This window comes from Lactuca serriola, chromosome 3 (genome assembly GCF_051521515.1).
Source record: "Lactuca serriola cultivar US96UC23 chromosome 3, Lser_US96UC23_V15, whole genome shotgun sequence".
Taxonomy (NCBI): Eukaryota; Viridiplantae; Streptophyta; class Magnoliopsida; order Asterales; family Asteraceae; genus Lactuca; species Lactuca serriola.
The window spans coordinates 69,620,725-69,636,180 of NC_136410.1; the positions used below are offsets into that span (position 1 = coordinate 69,620,725).

The window sequence follows — 15,456 nt, forward strand, 5'->3', positions numbered from 1 at the left end:
TAGTGACAAAATCCATAGCAATGTCTTCCCATTTACCCATAGGCACAGGTAAACGTTCTAAACTCCCGTATGGTTTCTGATTTTGTGCCTTGACTCTTGCACAGGTCATACACTCGGCCACATACTTTGCAATATCAAGCTTCATCGTTGGCTACCAGTAATAGGGTTTTAGGTCCCTATACATTTTAGTGCTACCGGGATGAATCGAGTATATGGTTTTGTGAGCTTCTTCCATCAGAAGATCTTATTCCTCCTGACTTAGGCACCCAAATTCGATCTTGGAATACCTTCAGTCTGTGACTGTTTATACCGAACACTAACGTTTTGCCCAAACATTCTCCTTTTCGGTCATTCTTCTCAGAAGCTTCTTCTTGAGCTTTCTTTATACTCTCCGCAATTGTCGAGACAACTTCTATTCTCAATGCTCTTTCCCTTTTTCTTTCAAGATTGACTTTTCGACTGAGAGCATCAGCGACAACATTTGCTTTACCAGGGTGGTAAAGTATCTCACAGTCGTAGTCTTTAAGTAACTCTAGCTAGCGTCGCTGCCTCATATTCAATTATTTATGATTAAAGAGATATTGGAGACTCTTCTGATTAATGAAAAGTTTGCATTTCGAGCCATAGAGGTAATGCCTCCATATCTTCAGAGCAAATACTACTGCTGCCAACTCCAGATCATGAGTGGGGTAGTTCTTTTCATGCTCTTGCAGTTGTCGAGACGCATATTCTATCATCTTTTCTCTTTTGGTAAAATCACAACACAATCTAACACCAGACGTATCGCTGTAGACAGCGAAGTCTTCAGCTCCATCGGGTAGAGAAAGAATTGATGCCTCACATAGCTTCTTCTTTAGCAACTCGAATGCTTCTTTGTGCTTATCACTCCAAGCATAAGTAGCTACTTTGTGGGTCAAAGCTGTTAGCGGAGTAGGGATCGAAGAAAAGCCTTGGAAAAACCTTCGGTAATATCCGGCTAATCCTAAAAAGCTTCGGATCTCCGTGGGACTTTTTGGTTGTTCCCACTTCATCGCAACTTCAATCTTTGCTGGATCAACCATTATCCATTGTTGGTTGACCACGTGACCCAAGAATTGGACTTCTCAAATCCAAAAATCACATTTGGAGAACTTAGCATACAACTTCTCCTTCTTCAAGACTTCCAACACTTCTCGTAAGTGTCTGCCATGCTCCTCTTGGCTTTTCAAGTAAATCAGAATATCATACATGAACACTATCATAGATTTATCAAGGAATGGTTTACAAACCCTGTTCATTAAATCCATGAATGCTGCTAGAGCATTGGTTAGTCTAAACGACATAACCAAAAACTCGTAGTGTCCATATCGTGTTCTGAATGTAGTATTCTCAATATCCTGCTCTCTTACTTTCAGCTGATGATATGCTGACCTTAGGTCGATCTTTGAAAAATAACTTGAACCTTGTAGTAGATGGAACAGGTCATAAATCCTCGGCAACGAAGATCTATTCTTTATTGTTGCCTTATTCAGCTCTCTGTAATCGATGCACATCCTTATACTCCCGTCTTTCTTTTTCACGAATAACACCGGAGCTCCCCAGGGTGATGAACTAGGTCTAATGAAACCTTTGTCCAATAACTCATGAAGTTGCATCATCAACTTCTTCATCTCCATTGGTGCTAGTTGGTAAGGTGCTTTTGCTATTGGCGTCGTCTCTGGTAACAAGTCTATTCTAAACTCCACTTGTGTATTTGGCGGTAATCCAAGAAGATCTTCAGGAAATACTTCCGGATAATCACACACGATAGGAATGCTCTGCATCTCCTTTTTCTCCTTCTTAGAATCGATCACGAATGCCAAATATGATGTATATCCTTTGGCCCAACACTTATTGGATTTCAATAGCGAAATGATTCCAGACTTTACTCTGCGTTTGTCCCCATACACCATAAATGACTCTTTCCCTGGTGGGTTTACTTTTACAATCTTCTTCTTGCACAATATTTCGACATCATTGGCGCTAAGCCAATCCATCCCCAGCATGATGTCGAAACCATTTAGCTCAATATGCAATAATTCCTCGTGGAAATTATTCACATTCAAGTCAATTAATATGTTTTTCATACGATGGCTAATAGGTACAAACTTGCCACTAGCAACTTCGACTAATAAATCATTATCTATTCTATCGACAGGCAAAGCTAGTTTTCTACCAAATTCACGCGAAATAAATGAGTAGTTGGCTCCAGATCAAATAAAATTTGGGAAGGCAATTTGTTTACTAGAAAGGTACCTGAAGCGACAGCAGCTTCATCTTTAGCAGCTTCCAGTGTCATCTGGAAGGCTCTCGCCTCCGGCTTTGGGGGAATATTGGGCTTTGCTGCCTCCTTCTTCTTCAGACATTCCCTCAAGATGTGCCCTTCCTCACCACACCCATAACAGGCATTCTTGGTAAGGGTGCATTCGTTGGCATAGTGCTCTGGCTTTCTACATTTGAAGCATGTGGTTTCCCCGCCACATTTCCCATGACGCTTCTTCTTGCATTTCTCGCACCATTTCGCTTTGCCTCCTCGACCTCATCTCGAACTAGACTTTGAGAATTTACCCTTTTTGCTGGACCCCGAGGGTCCGTCGAACTTCCTCTTATCACCAACCTCTGACCTCTCCAGACCCTTCTCCCTGATCTGGGTCTCAACATTTCTATTAGTCCAGATGGCGGCTTTCAATGTGGTTGCTTCCTTAACCATTGGACCATAGTCCGCTGGTAGTCTGAGGTCAAACTTGTTGACCTTAGAGAGTTCTGTTAGTACTAGGTATGGGATAAGCTTCATCTTTTCTGTGAAACTTGCAGTGTATTCAGTAACGCTCGTTTTTCCCTTCTTCAAATTCTGAAACTCATTATTGATTTCCAAAAGGTCCTGCTCGGAGCAGTATTGCAATTTGAGTTGCACCACAAAGTCTTCGCAAGACATTTTGCTCTCTTCTCACTTGGGCATCGAGTCAGCTAACAGCTTCCACCAACTCAACACGCCAGATTTTAACAGAGGGATCGCAAGAGCGGTCTTTTGTCTGTTGTTGCATTCGCAGCTCTCGAACATTGTGTCCATTTCGGAGGTCCAGTTTATAACTTCCACCGGCGTCGAGCTTCCGGATAGACATGGTGTCTTGGATGCCATGAAATCCTTGTACTTGCAACCACGCCCATACTTTCCTCCATCCTGGTTGACTTGAATAACAATCGGTGGGTTGGCTTGACCAATTGTCCCACTGAAGTTTCCTCCTTCCGAATGCCCTTCATTCAATTTGGGCTGTTCAATTGGCATTGAAGGTTCTTCACGATTCTACTATAGCAGACATCTAGTTTCTTCCATTTGACAATCCAACATCATTTGGATCGTTGCTTGTACCCCAACCATTGTCACTGGCTCAGGTGCTGCTGCTACAACAGGTATTCGCTCAATCACAGGTGGTTGATTTCTGTTTTCATCTGCGTTTCCAACGCCACTTCTGGTTCTTACCATTTTGGATCTACACACCGAATAAGGTAAAATTAGATCCTCATCCATGATAGATAATTAAATCATCCTTATCACTTCAAAACGTTTACATGCTAGTTCTAATACCGTAACCATACACTTAGAATCCTAAACACATAAGGTCTCCAGATCTGGTTGGCAACAAACCATAGATCCGTACAAATAATATCATATATGGCAATCATATAACATTTAACACATAAAAGCATTTTAGGCAACTTTCCTCAAATAACTAGTGCTCGTGTCTAAACTATCACTGACACTCATCTCACAATCCTCTATTAGCATTTTAAGTTTAAGCCTAGTAATCCTACAAATTCCTAGTTCACATTAAACTAATGCTCTGATACCAACTGTGACATCCCCAAAATCACGACCAGAAAAGACCGGTTTCATTTATGCTTTTAAAATAATCTTAGAGTAAATCCATTGATTTAAAAGAGTTGCGGAATTTGTTCCCAAACAAAATATAATAAAATAAAATTTATGAAAGCATTCCTTAATGAAATGTATTTTGATTATATATTAAAACTCGGGATGTCATGTTCCGATACAGACACAAAAGCATAAACGGCATATTATAAGCCTTACAATAGTTATACACAACTACTGGCCTATAAACAAAATATCTTCACAAGTTGTCCAACTTATGCTCTCATGCCACTACCTATAATACACATAAAACTGAGTGGGTCAGGCTTGGGAGCCTGGTGAGCATATAGGGTTTTCAACCAACAATAATAATTATATTTAATTTCAGCAACCAACAATAACCCGATTACCCATTCCCGTTATCCTCACTTTACGTCCCTAAGACAACGTCTATTACCAGGGACCTAATCTAGGATTTTCATCGGTATGGACATTACTGCAAAGGGGTTTCCTCAATAATAGATGTCCTAAAGGCAATCATGAGGGGGATAGAGTACACCGGTGAACACATCGTTCACAACACCTATACGTTATGAACCTGCCAACGTTCCACTGGATAGTCCAGAAAGAGTCCGTGGTCGTCATCCATACTCTGCTAGATGACCAGATTAACAACATCAACATCAAGGCCTCTCATCATTTTATTTCATCACACATCCATTATCTACCCATGTTCTACCCAACATCTTTGTAGATAAAAAATATATATACAACATAACGCATGTATAAAACATCCAATAAATACTCATTTCAAATAACACATAACATATATACACACAACATGTATTTTATAGAGAATACTTCATATTTATGTGTTAGAAGAAAGTAACTACACACTCACTTGATAAGACGATGATCGGAGAGCAGCTCGTCTCTTAAAATAATCTTTTCCGATAAAACCAAGACGTTTTCTCCAAAACTGGGCTTTACACAGGCAAATTTTCGGCTCGGAAACTTTACTTCTCGGAATCCTCGGGGCTTCGAGACTTGATTCGGGTCTCAGGATGATACCGGGGCTTCAGGGGTATTTCTTGCACGCGAAACAAGGAAATACGGGTGAGAGAAGAATTTTGAGCAAAAATATTGGCAACCTCGGCCTTCTATTTATAGCTGCGAGACCTTGGGCTACGTTGGGCGGACTAAGGCCCTACGCTGGGCGTACTTGGGATAAGGGTGCTAGGTGGCGAAGTCTCGGTGGCGGAACGTGGCTCTTCTTCGGACCGCAGGAGGCAGCATTACGCTGCGCGTAACTTCCTTGTATGCAGGGTGTACTTCGGTGTCAACATGTACACGGGGCGTACACCTAGTATGATGGGCGTACCCTTCGGATTAGATCAGGATGCGTCGGATTCGGATATTATCCGAATATATAATAAAATTTATATTATTTAAAAACTTCAGAAATTCATATCTTCCTCATACGAGCTCCGTTTTCGACGTTTTTTATATCCACGTGTAGGTGAGACTAAGATCTACAACTTTTATTTAGACTCCGTCGGCTAGTTTTGAATTTATTTTTATTATATTATTTTTAGTAGGTTGGGAGAGGAAAACTCCGTTATAAAATCATAACTTCTTCATCCGACGTCCGTTTCCGTCTGTCTTTTTACCGTTGGACTACTAACGACGAGAACTTCCTCATATGAAGTCAGATTTGGACGTTATTTTTATGTACGCTCTTGGTTTAACATATTCTATGACTTTCGTTTAGATCACTAAGGCTAGATATCGCTCTATCTTAAATTCATATTTTATGTCTGATGTGCACAAAAGTACCCACTAATTTTAATATTTATAACCTAACAAACTTAAATTAACTATGCACTTATAGGAAGTGTACCTAGTCGGATTACAGTATAGCTTGGGTAAGTCGGATGTCGATCACAGGGAATGGTGTTACTAATTAATTTACTTACTATTAAATTAACCTAATTATTAACAAGTTTAAAAAGGGGTTTTATCTGATTTTACAAGACCAGACAAACTTAACTCAAATTCAATATGTAAAAACACACTCTTGTTTAGTTTGAATCCACTCCTTTCTTATGGCTAGCTAATTATTATGGATTATCTAGTTGGTTTTAATTGTATTAGTAATTTAGTTCTAACTTTACCAATAATTAACTAATTCATGTCAAACTATGTATGTTCACACACAATTAAACACAGAACTAATTTTGAATATAAATATGCTATGTAAGATTTATTATATAAACGCAATTATAGTCACAATGCACGTTCTCTAACACAACTAAGTTTATTTACTCTAATTACTGACTAAGATTGGTCAATCCTAGCTCTAACAATTCAATGTTCACTAAATCATTAGGTAAACAAGTCCATGCAGTTAATGGTCACTAAGCTACATAGAACATGCAATCAAGCAATTAGAGAAACAAACACAAGCATGCTAGGTAATACAAATCAAACACAAGCAATTTTACCAACTAAATAAATCCATAAAATTGAGCTATCCATAAGTTAGAAGCTTCATCTAGCTAAACAAGAGTAGCTAGATTTAGATGCTCATCATAGCAACTAACAAACTAACACAAATTGAAGTGATATAAAACATGTTCTTAATTAACAAAAATAAACTAAATTATGGACCTTCACTCTTTTTGGCGTTGAAAGCCTCTTCCCAGAACTTTTCTCTGCTCAAAATCGTCTTCTGGAACTCCTCTTTCTTGCCAAAAGTTCCCTCTATTCGTAATGGTCAAGGATTTATATAGTTGCTGATATCCATAAATTCACGTCGTGAATAATAAGATATTCACGTCGTGAGTTGTAGATAACCGTGCCCGTCAAGGATTCCTTCACCCGCGTACATATCTTCTAGAACCAACTCTCATGTCGTGAATCCTTTAATTCTCACGTCGTGAGAATGTTTTTTCTAGATTTTCTTCTCTTTTAATCTTTTAATTCCCAAAGTTTTTTTCTTTAACGCTTTTAGTCCCTTTTCTTCAAAATGTCTTCTTTTTGGCTGTAAATAACATTTAAGCTCATAAGTACCATCATTCTAAACAAATTACCAACTTATTAATAAAAATGTACTTAAATATTGCCTAAAAATAAGTATAAATATGGCAATATCAAAATACCCCACACTTAGCCTTTGCTTGCCCTCAAGCAAATTTAAACTTAACCCTTGATTACTAACATCACATAGAACAATCCGACTCCAGCTCAGCCATTATGCCAAGACCTCAACGCATGCATTGGTGTCTAAAATTTTCCTAAAGTACCCCCATACTTTAAATACTCACAATCTTCATAAACACTCGCCCACTTTTTCCGAACAATGCTCATTTTATGCAACCCTCCGAATCCATCCGCAGAAAACCTCCTTATCGTCAAGGTATTTTTAGTTGAGCAACCTAAGCATACATAATCTAGAATTACAATCTATGATACCACTATGGAGCTCTTTTGGAATTCTTCACTTCATTGATAATTTGATCTTTGATTTCTTTGAATTCACCACCTTATTTGATTTGATTTCTTGGTATCTTCAACTTTTTGAATTTCTTGGAATTTTGATCTTTTGATCTTCACTTTATTTGCTCCAAAATTCTTCAAACTTTTCTTGTAATTCTCTCTCTTTATTTACTCCAAAATTCTTCACTTTATTTGCTCCAAATTTCTTCAGTCAAAACCTACATGCTTAAGCAGAGGCGATCAACCTCAACCTTTATTGGTTAATGATAATAATTTTCCTGGATACATTTCAGGTTTAGGCTGCTAAACATATTGCATCCCTCAAACCAAGCGGGGTTATGTTTTTGTTCCATGATTTCACTAAAATAAGGGAGGCCACAAATGCACTATAACGTATATTGGTTCAACTAAACATTTTAACTTTTATCGGATCATCCCATATAACACTAGCAACTATAGTTCAAATTATTATTACTAGATTCAATTATTTCAATTTTCAAATTCTATCATTATCTAGAAATTTACTTTTTCTACCCCTACCCCACACTTATTTCATACAATGCCCTCATTGTATGCATAAAACAAATCAAAATTAAAGAAAAGGGAGAAAAAGGAACAGACTCCCCTGGGATAGTGGCGTAAACATCTCCAAAAGTGTGGAAAACGTGCATCTTGAAATGGACTCTTGAGAAATCGAAACTTGGATCTGGAACTCGCGAAATAAGAATGTACCGGCAAAACATGAAATCAAGCCTTCAATCATCTTCAAATGTGGTATAAATATCCAAAAGTAGAACGACCAATGTGGGAAAGCATATGCCACATTGTATGGTGGTAAAAATGAGCCAAAATAATCGTGAGAATAATGACAAGAAGAATAACATCAACCCATAGAAGACTAAAATGTCAAGGGCCTTGAACTTGTAAAAATCTCATATTCACGACGTGAGTTTGAGACAATTCACGACGTGAAATCGTAACTACGCGTATTCTGAGAATCTCCTGATAACTGACTCACGACGTGAATAATAAAAGTTCACGTCGTGAAAACTGGGCAGTCAGAAAAACATTGCCAATTCTTCTTCTAATGTCTTAATGTATTAAGACTCTTCTAAATTCATCAGTTTATGACTCTTTCACTGACTCTCCACTCTTTTGACTCACCCCACACTTATTTTGAAAATATGGGTCTCGACTCTTGGTTTTAAACACTCCCGGCTAAAAACGTACGCATTAATAACTCGCTATCCTCTCAAGGCGCTCCTAGCAATTTCTGAGAAACAACCAACAACGAAGAATAAAAGTAACATAATATTCAAAGTAGTTCTTACAATCCCATAAAAACAAACTAAAAACAAATCAAACAAAATAAAAATAAATAACGATCAATCATCCTCCTCATCATCATGTGCTCCACTGGTTCCAGCTCCATCACCTCCGCGTCCGCCAAACTATGACCATCGTGGGCAAATCGGGTAATGATACCCTAAATGAGGCGGCTGCTCCACCCCAATATGGCGGACAACATTCTGCATAGTGCCACCTATCCAATTGACGCTCAACGATAACTGATCAAAGTAACCAACCATATCACTCCCAAAAGGCGTACCAACCATGGAAGCAGGCGGGTGTATTGGCTGCCCGCGGTCTCGCCTTCCTCTCATGTTCCTGCACCTCAGTCTCGTCTCTGGCGCAGGTTGGTCGGCCGGCTGATCATCATCATCATCACCCTCACCATCTGATGGTAATATGCCCCAATGCGGCCCAAAAATTTCTGACCACCCGCATAGTTTCCAAATACCCCATACCAAACTCATGCTCGTCCACGCACGTCATGGATCTAGTAATATCAGGAACAACCAAATGATACGAGTGGGCCAAACGGGTAACAAAATGCCCTCCACAAATGGGGCTCCCAGGGCGCGAACTTGCGGCAGACCCAGCCAGAAAATGGGCTAGAAAATACGGGATGTTGCAACAGACACCAGGCTGTAAGATGAACCATAAGAAGAATAAGTTCTATTTAGTCACTTTGTCTCCATGCCTCTTATGGTTGATGGAAAGTGTGATGAACCGGTGGAGTAAGCGATGGATCGGGGACCGAATACTGCTCTCGGGAGACACTCCGAAATTAAACATTCCGGATGCAATATTATGCCAGAAAGAATACCCCGTGACACCCTCCGCATATCCTCTAGCAGCCCCACTCAAAAACATGCCAAACTCAGGAGTCATAGCCTCATGTCGATCATATAGTCCGACTCTCCAAGCAAATTCAACCAGGCTACACTCCCGGTACTCACCCCCCAAACGAAATACCAAAGCCTATGGCCAATGTGGATCTTGAACAGTTTCCTGAAATGTCACCGTTGCGAAAAACTCAACACAAAATTCCTTGTAGATCCACTCTTGTACCCGGAACAGATTATGCCAACCAGAACAGGTAAACGAATACCCATCTCCGATAAATATCTTTGTCAAAAACGGGCCCACCCGGTCTACGGGCCCTACTTCCCTTAACCGTGTCCAATTGATTGTTAGAGCAACTGCGATTTCTCTGTTGTAGAGCCACCCCAATCTGTTGTTCCAACGGGTCAAGACATCTCGGGACAATATTGCGGGAAAATTGTAAAACGGGTGCAAACCCGCAACCCCAGCTAGAATCTCTCTTCTTGGAGCCATTCCTGCAAAAACAAGGAAAAACCACAGCCAAAACAATAATCCACAATTTAGACATAAAGGAAACAAAGACAATTCTCAGTTCAGTATTCACGTCGTGAGTTCGTAAGAATTCACGTCATGAATTCGTAGACAGGTTCGAAAATTCGTTCTGGATTCTATATGAATCGGCCATGATAGTGTTTGGGGTTTACTCCTATAGCATTTTTAACCATTAATCAACTACATTCCAAGGGTAATTTACGAATCTTAGAGCTATTTCATACAATTAAACATAAGAACAAACCCTAGCCCTAATTTCAACTATTAAAGATAAATGAAGGTTAATAATTAGAAATTTTTACCTTTTGATTGAAGTAGTATGTAAGCACAAAGAAAACATGTGGATTTGTCGGCTAAAATCGCAGCAATGGGGACCAAGGGGGGACCAATTTCCGCTTCCACTTCGTGAAGAATAAAGAAATGAGGGTTTACTGGTTTCTAGGGATTTATTCCGTGGTCCCGTGTTTTCAAAAATTCACGTCGTGAATTCTGAATGATTCATGTCGTGAATAGTGTCTGGGCTAAAATTGGGCCATGTACTCACAGACTGATCTTGGGCTTGTTAGTCTAATGGGCTAAACTATATCATGGAGTAGCTATCCCGGTTCATTCACTATTCACGTTGTGAATTGCTAAACTTCACGTCATGAATACGGTCTGGAAGGAAAAATCAATTTTGACTTTAAACTAAATTCTGAATTATTACTACTTCCATTTTAAGGTCCCTACATTCAGTACTTAATTATGTTCTCATAGATTTGGATGGCATGATCTAAGTTTTTAAAACTAAAATGCAAAAAGAAAAGAAAAAAATTTGCAAACCAAACTCGGGTTGCCTCCCAAGAAGTGCTTCTTTTTCTTGGAGTCTTGAGCTGGACTCCATGCCTCCTACGATGAGTCCTCGGAAGAATCCACCACTAGGATCTTTTGTTCCTTGAATTGCCTCTTGTAAGCTTGAACTCGCCTTTTGTATGCCTTCTTTGAATTTTCTTTTTTAGCTTTCACCTCTTCTTCAAGCTTGTGTTTGGTCCCTTTAATTTCTTCCTTGCACTCCATAGCGTCCTCCTCCTCTTTCACCACCGGCTTTGTCACTCTTGAAGTGACCTCCTCTTCACCACTTGTCATCTCATCATCTTCTTTGCTCACCCAAGAAGGTGGACTCTTGGAAGCTATGACTTCAACCAAAAATGGAACAGATGCTCTTGGTTTTGTTCTTTTGACTTGATGAACTGCCTTGATCTCTTCTTCCATAAGCTTTTCCAGTTCTTCAAGTTCATTATCTTCATTGATTGTGAACACCTCTTCTTTAACATGTTCCTTTGGAAAGCCATCTTCTATCCCAAAAACTTCTTTTTCATCACCAACCCTCAAGGTGAGCTTAGACTCGCGAATATCAACCAAAGCTCCAGCAGTGTTAAGAAATGGACGACCAAGGATAATTGGAACATCGGGATCTTCCTTCATATCCAAAACTACAAAATCTATTGGAAAAACAAAATTTCCAATTTTCACCAAAATATCCTCCACGATGTCCCGGGGTTGTGTCACTGAACGGTTCGCCATGTGAATAGTCATTTTTGTAGCCTTCATCTTCTGAATTTCTAACTTCTGATAAAATGAATAAAGCATCAAATTAATGCTATCCCCAGAATCGGCTAAAGCATTAACCTTCATTTTATTGCCAAATTCACACAGAAGAGTGAGGCGTCCAGGATCTCCCATCTTCTTCAGTGTCTCTCCCAACACAGCTTTTGAGCTTTGTTCAATTAGAACCACCTTAGAATGCTTCTTTAATTGCTTGCGAGTGTCTATCAAATCTTGTAGTAATTTCTAATGCTTGGGAATTTTGGATAAGGATTCGACAAAGGGAGTATTAATCGGCTCACATGCTTGACAAACTCTCTATGCTCTCTTTCCAGTGGACTAAGGGTAGCTTGGAAAGGAAAAGGCAAAGGCAGCTGATAAACCGAACCAATTACAGAATTTTTCTGTTCATGACGGGCCCACGTCGTGAACTTATATGGTTCACGTCGTGAATTCTGGAGTTCAGCAGCTTCATGATTTTCGAGCTTGATTTTCTTCAGCTTTGGATCGGGCTTCTATGGTTCTTCTTCCAATGCCTCCAAGAACTCAGAGATGGATTCTTCTTCAGTGTCTATGGCCATTACATGAGATTGGGTCTTCGTTTCGGTATTTTTCAGGGATAACTTCTCATGAACTAGAGTGGCTAGTTGACCAACTTGTACTTCAAGGTTATGGATGGAGGCTTGCTGATTCTTTATTAAAGTTTGTTGTTCCATAATAGCAGAATCAGTGGCATCGTGTCTCTTTTCCGAAGCTTCCATAAACTTCATCAACATAGTCTCTAGATCGGGTTTCTTCTCGGCTGGTGGCTGCTCCTTTTGATAGAAGCCTCGACCTGTCTGTCTTTACTTCTCTTCTTTTTTCTTCTTATACTCTTCATATGGCAGCTACTCCTTCTTCGGTTTCCTCCAGTCCTCATCAAACTTATCCCCACTTGAGTAGCACACTTGAGTTTTTCTGTTCCCAAACTCATCTAAATTGCAGTCCTTGGTCAAGTGTGGTGATGGGTTTTGAGCATTCTAACACTTCTTAAGTGTACATGCAACCCTAATAACCTTGGATCTATGTTTGTCTAATTATCATGCAAAGTTGATTTCCAAGGCTATGATCCTATTTAGCTACATGGGGAACAATTTTAACTTAAATAATAGATAGAACTGCATACCTTGTTGTTGTAAATGTTCCTTGAAACCTTGTGAAACTAGCACCCCAAGTGTGACGCCTCAAATGCTTCACACAACACCAAATGCTATGGAGTAAACTTGGAGAGAAAGTGTAACACACTAAAATCGGTTCTAGCCGTCTTGTTTCTTGTCTAACCGATTTTGGGAGAACACATGAGCTTTATATAGTGTTGACACATCTAGGGTTACACCATGTAAACCCTAATGTGTCATGACTCTTCATTTCCATGACCCATGGGTTTGTAACTCCCATGAAGCCTCCATGGAGCATCCAATGGGTTTAACCCAACTTGATTATCCATGGTGCCTCTTAGCCCACTATATAAGTTATGGATGATTTACATAATCAACCCATATATTTAATTAGTTATCTTTTGATCACTTAATTAATTCCAAAATTAATTCTTGATCAAACTCATTAAATAATATTATTAATATATTAGAACTTATAATATATTAATAACCACAAGTGTTATTTCTCTCATTTAGTCTATCCAATTGCATGGTGCCATGCAACCCAAATGGACCATGCCGGGTCGGGTCAAGTACATACCAGAAATAGTTATGGACTTAGACACCTTATCCAACATGTGGGCCACTACATCTCTCACAACCCACTCTTATGGCATGTATTGACTGGTCCATTTGTGTTATCCTTCGATCCAAATTATTCAGCATAGCCATCACAGCTGCTATTTCTTCAGTTTGGGCCCCTCCATCGCCTTTGATTCCATCTTGCCTAGGGTTGTGGTATTCGCGAGAGTGCTTCGCGAATTCTTCAATCAGCTCCTTAACCTCCCTTGGATTTTTCTTTTTCAAAAGTCCTTGAGAGTCAAGGAGTTGTCTCGTCATAACGTTGACCCCATCATAGAAGATCGACATCTCTTGTTGCACATTTAGATCATGTTGAGGGCAATTTCTAAGCAAGCCCTTGTACCGCTCCCATGCTTCGTATAATGACTCCCCCGGCTGTTGCTCAAAGTTGGCTATTGCCTTTTTGAGTTTGGCTATCTAGGATGGAGGGCAAAACTGGTCCAGGAATTGCTCACGCATTTGAGCCCAAGTGGTAATTGTACCCGGTGGAAGTGACTTTAACCACTCCTTAGTAGCTCCTTTGAAAGTGATGGGAGGCATCCTAAGCAAGACGGTGTTTCTGTTGACATTTGGGACATTGAAGTAATCCGCAATGTCGTTGACTTCATCTAGATGCTTAAAAGCATCCTCATGATCTTTCCCAAAAAATGGGATATCCTTTAGTGCATTCAAGATGTGCCCCTTCAACTCGAATGTGGCAGTGGCAGGTATTGCGGGTTGGACTAAACCGGGACCCATATCTTCTCGGATCCGCTTCTTGTAAGCTCCCATGGACATCTCTTCAATTGCTGCCATCTCGTTCCTTTGTTTGTTCTCGGGTTCGCTCGTATGTTCTTCAAATTCCGGCTCGGTATCGTATTCGGATTCAGTTTGGACGGGTTTTTGATCCAAGTGCTCAAAATTGCTCTTGTGCCTCGCGGATGAACTTGGCTCTCCTGTCTTCTTTCCCGAATTCCTTGAAAAAACTGACTTTACAACTTGCAGTGGCGTCTTTTTCTTGTGAATTGCAGACTCGGGATCTTCAAGTGGTGGCACCAAGGGTGTGTTTGAGCCTCTGGTCATGAACTCCTGCAACTCGCTAAACTAAAAACATAAAACTGAACTAAAATAAGAAAATACTAAAAACTGAAATTGCAGCTTTCACGTCGTGAGTTTATTAAAACTCAAGCCGTGAATTCTATGACTGAAACAGAAAACAAAATTTTTGTTATATGCTAACCAACTAAGCTAAAATAACAAATAAATAAGTAATTAACTTTTTGCAGATTTTATTCCACAAAAAGGGTCGATTAATCTAATGCAACCAAATAAACTAATAATTTAAGCCGTTCCCCAGCAACGGTGCCAAAAACTTGATGTGCACAAAAGTACCCACTAATTTTAATATTTATAACCTAACAAACTTAAACTAACTATGCACTTATAGGCAGTGTACATAGTCGGATTACAATATAGCTTGGGTAAGTCGTATGTCGATCACAGGGAACGGTGTTACTAATTAATTAATTACTACTAAATTAACCTAATTATTAACAAGTTTAAAAGGGGGTTTTATCTGATTTTACAAGACCAGACAAACTTAACTCAAATTCAATAAGTAAAAACACACTCTTGTTTAGTTTGAATCCACTCCTTTCTTATGGCTAGCTAATTATTATGGATTATCTAGTTGGTTTTAATTGTATTAGTAATTTAGTTCTAACTTTACCAATAATTAACTAATTCATGTCAAACTATGTATGTTCACACACAATTAAACACATAACTAATTTTGAATATAAATATGCTATGTAAGATTTATTATATAAACGCAATTATAGTCACAATGCACGTTCTCTAACATAGCTAAGTTTATTTACTCTAATTACTAACTAAGATTGGTCAATCCTAGCTCTAACAATTCAATGTTCACTAAATCATTAGGTAAACAAGTCCATGCAATTAATGGTCACTAAGCTAGACAGAACATGCAATCAAGCAATTAGA

General features: G+C 39.2%; 1 non-coding gene across 1 annotated transcript; it reads left to right on the top strand.

Annotated features, from left to right (window-relative positions):
• Window positions 1-13,774: 13,774 nt before the first annotated feature.
• LOC145096591 (small nucleolar RNA R71) lies at window positions 13,775-13,881 on the top strand. The gene has a single exon (XR_013703968.1). It is a non-coding gene; the product is annotated as a small nucleolar RNA R71 (small nucleolar RNA).
• The last annotated feature ends 1,575 nt before the right edge of the window (window positions 13,882-15,456 follow it).